Consider the following 9,441-nt stretch of genomic DNA (forward strand, 5'->3'; position numbering starts at 1 on the left):
CTACAGAGGGTAGTGCGTACTGCCCAGTACATCACTGGGGCCGAGCTCCCTGTCATCCAGGACCTCTATACCAGGCGGTGTCAGAGGAAGGCCCTAAAAATTGTCAAAGACTCCAGCCACCCAAGTCATAGACTGTTCTTTCTGATCCCGCATGGCTAGCGGAACCAGGTCTGGGACCAAAAGGCTCCTGAACAGCTTATAACCCCAAGCCATAAGACTACTGAACAGTAGCTACCTGGAATATTTACATTGACCCCCTTTTTTTAACTGACTCTCTTGCACTGGCTCTGTGCACACTCACTGGACTCTACCCACACACACACACACACACACACACACACACACACACACACACACACACACACACACACACACACACACACACACACACACACACACACACACACACACACACACACACACACACACACACACACACACACACACACACAACATATGCTCACACACACAATGCACACACAAACATGCGTATTGACGCCACACACACACAGACGCACTTTCACACTCTTCACATACGTGGCTGCTACTCTATTTATTATCTATCCTGATTGACTAGTCACTTTTAACCCAACCTGTACCTATTACATAAAGTACCTCAATCACTTCAACTACCTCGTACCCCTGCACATTAACTCGCTATTGGTACTCCTTGTATATAGCCTCGTTATTGTTATTTTATTGTGTTACTATTTCCTTTATTTTGTAAACTTTTATTACTTTTTAACTCTGCATTGTTGGGAAAGGGCTTGAAAGTAAGCATTTCACGGTAAAGTCTACACCTGTTGTATTCAGAGCATTTGAGAAATACAATTATTTGATTTTGATTTGAATAATGAAAATATTGTATGTCAGATGGCATTTATATTCCGTGCAAAAAGTGTCACCTCTGGAAATGGGCACTTTAAAGACCCAGCTTTGGGAGCATTTGTGAGGTTTCACCTAAAGGTTAGTAAAGACAGCCAGCATACTCTGAACAAAGCTGCTTTCATCAACTGTTCTGACATTGCAATTATTATTCTATACCAATTCACTTCAAGGACCAAATGTAGAGGGAAAATAAAATAGGCCTACAACAAACTTTGTGTGTTGGTGACTGATGTCTGCTGCTGTATGTCTCCCCTCTTGGTCACCCATCCCCACAGCCTTGGTGACTGATGTCTGCTGCTGTATGTCTCCCCTCTTGGTCACCCATCCCCACAGCCTTGGTGACTGATGTCTGCTGCTGTATGTCTCCCCTCTTGGTCACCCATCCCCACAGCCTTGGTGACTGATGTCTGCTGCTGTATGTCTCCCCTCTTGGCCACCCATCCCCACAGCCTTGGTGACTGATGTCTGCTGCTGTATGTCTCCCCTCTTGGTCACCCATCCCCACAGCCTTGGTGACTGATGTCTGCTGCTGTATGTCTCCCCTCTTGGTCACCCATCCCCACAGCCTTGGTGACTGATGTCTGCTGCTGTATGTCTCCCCTCTTGGTCACCCATCCCCACAGCCTTGGTGACTGATGTATGCTGCTGTATGTCTCCCCTCTTGGCCACCCATCCCCACAGCCTTGGTGACTGATGTCTGCTGCTGTATGTCTCCCCTCTTGGCCACCCATCCCCACAGCCTTGGTGACTGATGTCTGCTGCTGTATGTCTCCCCTCTTGGCCACCCATCCCCACAGCCTTGGTGACTGATGTCTACTGCTGTATGTCTCCCCTCTTGGTCACCCATCCCCACAGCCTTGGTGACTGATGTCTGCTGCTGTATGTCTCCCCTCTTGGTCACCCATCCCCACAGCCTTGGTGACTGATGTCTACTGCTGTATGTCTCCCCTCTTGGTCACCCATCCCCACAGCCTTGGTGACTGATGTCTGCTGCTGTATGTCTCCCCTCTTGGCCACCCATCCCCACAGCCTTGGTGACTGATGTCTACTGCTGTATGTCTCCCCTCTTGGCCACCCATCCCCACAGCCTTGGTGACTGATGTCTGCTGCTGTATGTCTCCCCTCTTGGTCACCCATCCCCACAGCCTTGGTGACTGATGTCTGCTGCTGTATGTCTCCCCTCTTGGCCACCCATCCCCACAGCCTTGGTGACTGATGTCTGCTCCTGTCTGTCTCTCCTGTCAGCCACCCATCGGCACCCCCCTAATAACTGATGCCTATCTTTCCCTAGCTACGGTCTTCAAGGCACTTGGCACCCGTTCTCCAGACTGTGATATCAACCACTGCTGTTACTGGTCCCCAGGTCATGGCAGCTGTGCAGAGCCAAAATAAAGAATATAAATAAATAAAGGCTTTCATTGTTGTTCCACCTGGCCAGATCATGGGGAAAATAAAGGTGCATATGTAAGCAGAGAGAGCGGGCCCCAGACTGCTGTAGGTTATCAGTAATCTCACTGAAAGCATGGCCTGCGGTGGTGGAAGAGCTAAGCACAGTGTTTTTGTGATAACGTACCTACCTCTATCCCTTCAGGGGCTGCCATATCATAACCATCATCTCTTTGAGTTACTGTTTAAATTACAGTCTGATGTCTTGCCAGGGAAGGCTGAGAACTTTTGTGAGTCACTGTTTATCTCCCAACTTGAAACTGTTTAACTGTAGGTTACTCAGTCAGAACAACTATTACAATGGATTGGCAGCATGTGCATTCTGCATTCATATTTGCATTTTCTGTGTATGGTGATATAATTGGGAAGTTGAAAGTAATATGCAAATGTTGTTTTGAATGTGTACTGCATTCGTTGATGTTCTGCTGCACACGTTTCATCATATTGATAAGATTTGAAATAAAATGTATATGTTTTGATCAGAAGTAAAGAAGAAATGCTGGATTTGAAACAAAAGGTCCTTTAGATAATTATTATTCATTGTTTCATTAAAAGGTATCTTTTTATAGCATAAAAAACATTCACAAGGATTTTTTTCTGCAGTGTGATAAACGCTTAGAGGCAGGATTTTTAAGACTTGTCAGCTCATACAGCTTTTGATCAAATATACATGAATCTCAGATCCATAATTTCACATTTGATCTTGGCTAGTAAGAGATTGAAATTGAAATGCCCTAAAGCACTGTCCAACAATTATATTGGACTGTAATTGCAGCCGTATTGCCAGAAAATGTGAATAGATTATAGCCACATCTTCTGGAAATAAACATAAGTCCTGCAGCAGAACTATTCTGCTTGTATCATACTTAGACAACTCTCAAGGAAACTTTTTTTTTAATGGGATCATTCAATCACCCAAATATGTTTATTTTTGTCCTACCTTGGATGTCTTCTATTGGCCAAAAGTGACAGGAACTGTGATAAGCATGTATTACTTTGGTACCCCATAAGTAGGCTGTGTCTAGGTTAATGTAAATGTTTTAAATAAAAATCTTCATTTTAGCATAGACGCACAACACACAATCAATTATTTTGTATTCCTTTGTAAACAAATCTGTCTCCATGGTGTCTTAATGTTTTATAATGAACCACCGCCCCATTGAGTGTTGCCTCAATTCGTATTTTGTCCTGGTTGATCTGGAGGCATGGAGTCAGACTAGTGTAAACTTGAGAACATCTTCTAAGAACACATCTGATAGGGAATATGGATCAACGCAAAAGCAAAGTCAGAGATAAACTTACTGTACATTATTTCACAAAGAATAACGAGATTACACTGCGGGATTCATAAGTGGGTCAAAAACAACACTGTTACGGCTGTCGTCTTCCTCCTCCTCCTCGGACGAGGAGAGGAGAGAAGGATCGGTGGACCAATACGCAGCGAGGTAATTAGACATAAATGATATTTATTGAAACACGAAGACGAAATACGGAAACACTTGGAAATTACAAAATAACAAACACGACGTAGACAGACCTGAACATGGAACTTACATAACTACACGCAGAACTCACGAACAGGAACAGACTACATCAAACGAACGAACAGCCAAGACAGTCCCGTGTGGTGCACAGACACAGACACAGACACAGACACAGACACAGACACAGACACAGACACAGACACAGACACAGACACAGACACAGACACAGACACAGACACAGACACAGACACAGACACAGACACGAAAGACACAGGAGACAATCACCCACAAACAAACATTGAGAACAACCTACCTTAATATGACTCTCAATCAGAGGAAATGCCAAACACCTGCCTCTAATTGAGAGCCATACCAGGCAACCCTTTAACCCAACATAGAAACACAACACATAGAAATGCCCACCCCGCTCACGCCCTGACCAATAAACACATACAAAACAAGAGAAAACAGGTCAGGAACGTGACAAACACCATTTTTATGTTAGAAAGAGTTGTACACTATTCTGTCTTTCTAGGCCGTTTTCCACATTGGACCCAACCGAAAATCACCGAGAATAATTTGTCAATGTGGTATTTTTTCTTATAGTCTTTGTTCTGTAGGCGGGCAACTCTATGGTAACGGAATTGCGCTGAGAATGTATGCCAAATAAAAACCATTGATTTCAAACTTTAACAAACCGTGGAACTCTATGCACAAGGACTAAGTTTAACAATTTACATTGAACAGTCTACAAAACACATTTACTGGAAGAACTGTGCAGATGCTAAGTTTGGTAACAGAATTTTTGTAAAATCGCCCTCAGTTTTTTATGTGTCGACGTTTTCCCCAAACTCTTAAATATTTGTAGAATCCTTTGCGTCTAGGGAGGGTTCTTCCCAGGGAAACCTTATCTTTTCATGTCTTCCGAGAGGGAGATTATCAGAAAACCCACTAGATTGTAGCTTGGGCTAACCATAATTGGAACATTGATAGTTGGGGCTTTGTGGTCCTTGCCCCAATGTCTTTCTTATCAAGGGTGGTGTGAAATGATTAAATATCTGCTCCGAATTAAAATTCAACGATGTCTGCAGAAGGAACAGCTACATGTCAGCTATGACATGACACATTGACTTTTTGATCCATTTTGGTTATTGAACTACAGTAAGTGAAGTTGATTTACACCCGGTAACGGAATTTCATCATTGGTCCCTTATCTGCACTACACATACGTAAGTGTCTAATTATGCATATGAAATGTTATTCCCTTCATGGTGGTATATCCTAATTATGTACACAAAGGTATAAATATTCAATATCCTCCTTTGCATATTTGAGTATTATTCTACACACGGGCTATTATTTGAATGCTCTCTGCCCCCAAACAAGACCCAATTTGGTTGGTCTGGACCGGACTAAATCTGAACCAGTCATAGACGTATATGTTTCACAAGTTTGGTCGTCAAAGTAAAGCACAGTATATCTCAGTAGAGTACAGTACAGCATAGCACAGAACACTAGAGTAGAGTTCAGGAGAGTACAGTAAAGTAGAATATAGTACAGTACAATACAGTAAATTATAGTGTACTCAACTCTGGTGTGCTCTCTGTGTACTGCACTGAACTCTACAGTAAATCCAACTGTGGTGTGTGATTACTATGATTTCCCATTGAAGCCAATTCAATTGAAGAAATTCCGTTACTGTTTTTTGGGGGGAAATTCAGTAATGGAATTTCTAGTTTTAATCCTTTCATAATTCAAAAACGAAATTGATATCAGTAAAAACACTAACGGAATTTCAAGGCACAAGGCAATGTTTACAGAAGGCAGAACATTTTATCAAAAAACGACATATAAGTGTTGATGTTAGTTGGCAGGGGTCTTGACTTCAACATTGTGTTTTGATGTATTTCTAGTAACTTTTAAGCCTTTTTCCTGGTAGATGTTTTCCTGTTTGACAGGAAATAAATGCCTTTGGTTATTCCACTTTTTTTTTAAAATAGACTCTTTGCTTGCATGTGACACCCAAATTGACATGCTCCTATGAAATTTACATGTTGGTGCTCACAGGTCTTTTTACGTGGAAATGACCAGGCCTAAACATTCACTGCCACATCAATATCTATCAAATGATAGTCTTATGTTTCTCAGATATGGATGAACTTGGGATTTCATGTTCTCATGTTATTTGAAACACAATTCAAATAGGCCACACTTTAATGTGCAAAGTAGGCCTACAACATTTGATTGAGTTTAGTATATCTCATGAGGAATTCCCTTCAAACTCTTGCTAATGCCATGTTATTACATTTGCTGTAAATGAAGCATCCAACATGTTAATGGTAAACGACATGATGAATATTCAATATTCAACCTGTCACTCAGTGTAAAATTCATAGCTACTGGTAGATAGATTGAAAGAGGAAATTAAACATACACCCACCTCAGAATTACCCAGCTGCTGCGCCAGGAAATTGCATTGCATTTAGATTGTCTCTATATTGGGTTATTTGTTTGTATTTTGTTATGGTACTGAATCCAATGATGGTAAGCCTTGCAGCGCTTTGTTTCACCAATACAATTTCTTTGCATATGATGCCCTCCAATGGCCAGATACTGTCATTGAAGTAGGCCTACTTTATAAGTTCAGAAAAGCAGTTCATCTTCAATCTATTGCATCACATAAAGCAACCAAAAACAGTGCGAAAGAAACTGAATGAAAGAGAAAAGTTAGCTGCATGTATGAAATAACACGGGTGTAAAAACTAATCAGGGTTGTGGTGACTTGTATTGACTGCAGTTAAAATAATCTGGTGGTGAATTTGCTGGTGGTTTGGGTGTGGGCTATTGTGGTGATGTATCGAAAATAATACAGGAGGAGAGGAGGCACAGCTTTAAGGGATATTGTCGGTTTATTTGATAGGAATGGCAGGGGTGATTATAAAGATATGTTGGATGTTCTGGATGATTGATCTAAGATCAAGGGAAAGTACATACAGTATATGGTAGTCATAAACTATTACAAACTGGGTGGTTTGGGTCCTGGATGCTGATTGGCTGAAACTGGATTTGATTCGTGTATATCAGACAATATATGTCGGGTTTGATGCAAAACTACTTGTTTACTGTTCAATTTTTGTTTGTAACTAACCACTTTATAATAGTAACAAGACACCTCAGGGTTTGTGGTATACCTAAGGGGTTTGTGGTATATGGCCAACATGGTCTGCATTTGATCAGACGTGTGTATATATCAGACATTATACTATGGCATTGTTGAATGCACTTTTCTGATTGCCTTGAAGGGCATTCTAAAGTGTGCATTATTTCCCTATAATGCACAGTATATTTGCACGGTTGAATTCAATGTTTAATTTTTACATGTTTTGTTTGAGCTGCTTTTGAAAGCAAAAGTTTAATAGAAAACAGTATTGGTATTGTTAGGACTGATGGTTTGGTTAGCTAAACTAGCAAGTCTGTTTGTTTGGTTACCACGGCAACTACTGTAGCTATCTACTAAACTTGCTAGCTACTTCAGTGGATGTTGAACACATTTCTTCCGGCAAATGAACACATTTCTAGTGGCAAATGTGTTAAATTATAGACACGGTATAAAAGGGATAATCAACTCGGGTCAATGCGTTCTTTGGAAAAGAACGCAACTCCTTGGAAGGTCAAACATACCTTCTGTGTCGTTCATTATTTTCCATAGAATGCATAGTCCCTAGTTGATTATCACTTACATACATGATCAGTCAAAAGTTTGGACACACCTACCCATTCAAGTTATAGAATAATAGTGAAAACATCAAAACTATGTGGTAGCCATGCTGGTTAAGTGTGCCTTGAATTGTAATTAAATCACAGACAGTGTCGCCAGCAAAGCACCCCCACACCATCACACCTCCTCCTCCATGCTTCACGATGGGAATCACAAATGCGGACATAATCCGTTCACCTACTCTGTGTCTCACGGCGGTTGGAACTAAAAATCACACATTTGGACTCATCAGACCAAATGACAGATATCCACCAGTCGAATGTCCATTGCTTGTGTTTCTTGGCCCAAGCAAGTCTCTTCTTATTATTGGTGTCCTTTAGTAGTGGTTTCTTTGCAGCAATTTGACCATGAAGGCCTGATTCACGCAGTCTCCTCTGAACAGTTGACGTTGAGATGTGTCTGTTATTTGAACTCTGTGAAGCATTTATTTGGGCTGCAATCTGAGGTGCAGTTATCTCTAATATACGTATCCTCTGCAGCAAAGGTAACTCTGGGTCTTCCTTTCCTGTGGCGGTCCTCATGAGAGCCAGTTTCATCATAGCGCTTGATGGTTTTTGCGACTGCACTTGAAGAAACTTTCGTAGGCTCTTGAAATTTTCCGGATTGACTGACCTTCATGTCTAAAAGTAACGATGGACTGTCGTTTCTCTTTGCTTACTTGAGCCGTTCTTGCCATCATATGGACTTAGCCCTATTTGGTAAAAGACCATTTTCTGTATATCAAGCCTATCTTGTCACAACACAACTGATTGTCTCAAACACATTAAGAAGGAAAGAAATTCCACAAATTTACTTTTAACAATGCACACCTGTTAATTTAAATGCATTCCAGGTGACTACCTCATGAAGCTGGTTGAGAGAATGCCAAGAGTGTGCAAAGCTGTCATAAAGTCAAGGGGTGGCTACTTTGAAGAATTGAAAATATAAAATATATTTTCATTTGTTTATCACTTTTTTGGTTACCACACTATATGTGTTATTTCTTTGTTTTAATATCTTCACTATTATTCTACAATGTATTAAATAGTAAAAATAAAGAATAACCACTGAATGAGTAGGTGTGTCGACTTTTGACTGGTACTGTATACGACGGGTATGATGCAAAAATACTTGTTTACTATTCTATTTCAGTGTTTCCCAAAACTAGGGGTCTGACTTGAAAATGGGGTCACAAGAGAAACTCTTGAGAGACAAAAAAATCATTTTTACCGCAGTTACGATATGCGGTTGTGACATGTGACCCTAACTTTTGAATGCAAAAACGTCATAATTGAAAGCAATGATGATATTTTTTACACAGATGATCATACGCAATTATTGCCTGAGGACCTTTCGGATGCGTTTTGGTCACTTCAAACCACACTTCTTTCAGATTTAAATACTTTGAAAGTACTGTCAGACTGATTTGTAATAGACTGTCAGGAACCCAAATAAAAACTAAACATTGGCTGTTTTTTTACATGGTGGGGTTGTGAAACATTTTGGGGTCATGTGTCAAAAAGGTTTGGGAAACCCTGGTTTAAATATAATACACATAGGCCTACTAAGAGCAGTTGTACATGGCGGTTTAAAACAGTTGAATGGCGTAGGCCTATATAGCTTGACGTGGTGTGGAAGACCAAATCAAATGAAACACACAGTCAATTACTTTTTAAAACTTTTTTTTAAAACTGTAGTTTATTTAGTAAATATTTTCTTAATTCTAGTTCTTGAACTGCATTGTTGGTTAAGAGCTTGTAAGTAAGCATTTCACGGTAAGGTTATATTCGGCACATGTGACAAATAAAATGTGATTTGATTTGATTTGATACTTGTGCCTCGGCCAGATAAAGGAAGGCTGGAGGG

The sequence above is a fragment of the Salvelinus alpinus genome, chromosome 7 (genome assembly GCF_045679555.1).
Source record: "Salvelinus alpinus chromosome 7, SLU_Salpinus.1, whole genome shotgun sequence".
Classification (NCBI taxonomy): domain Eukaryota; kingdom Metazoa; phylum Chordata; class Actinopteri; order Salmoniformes; family Salmonidae; genus Salvelinus; species Salvelinus alpinus.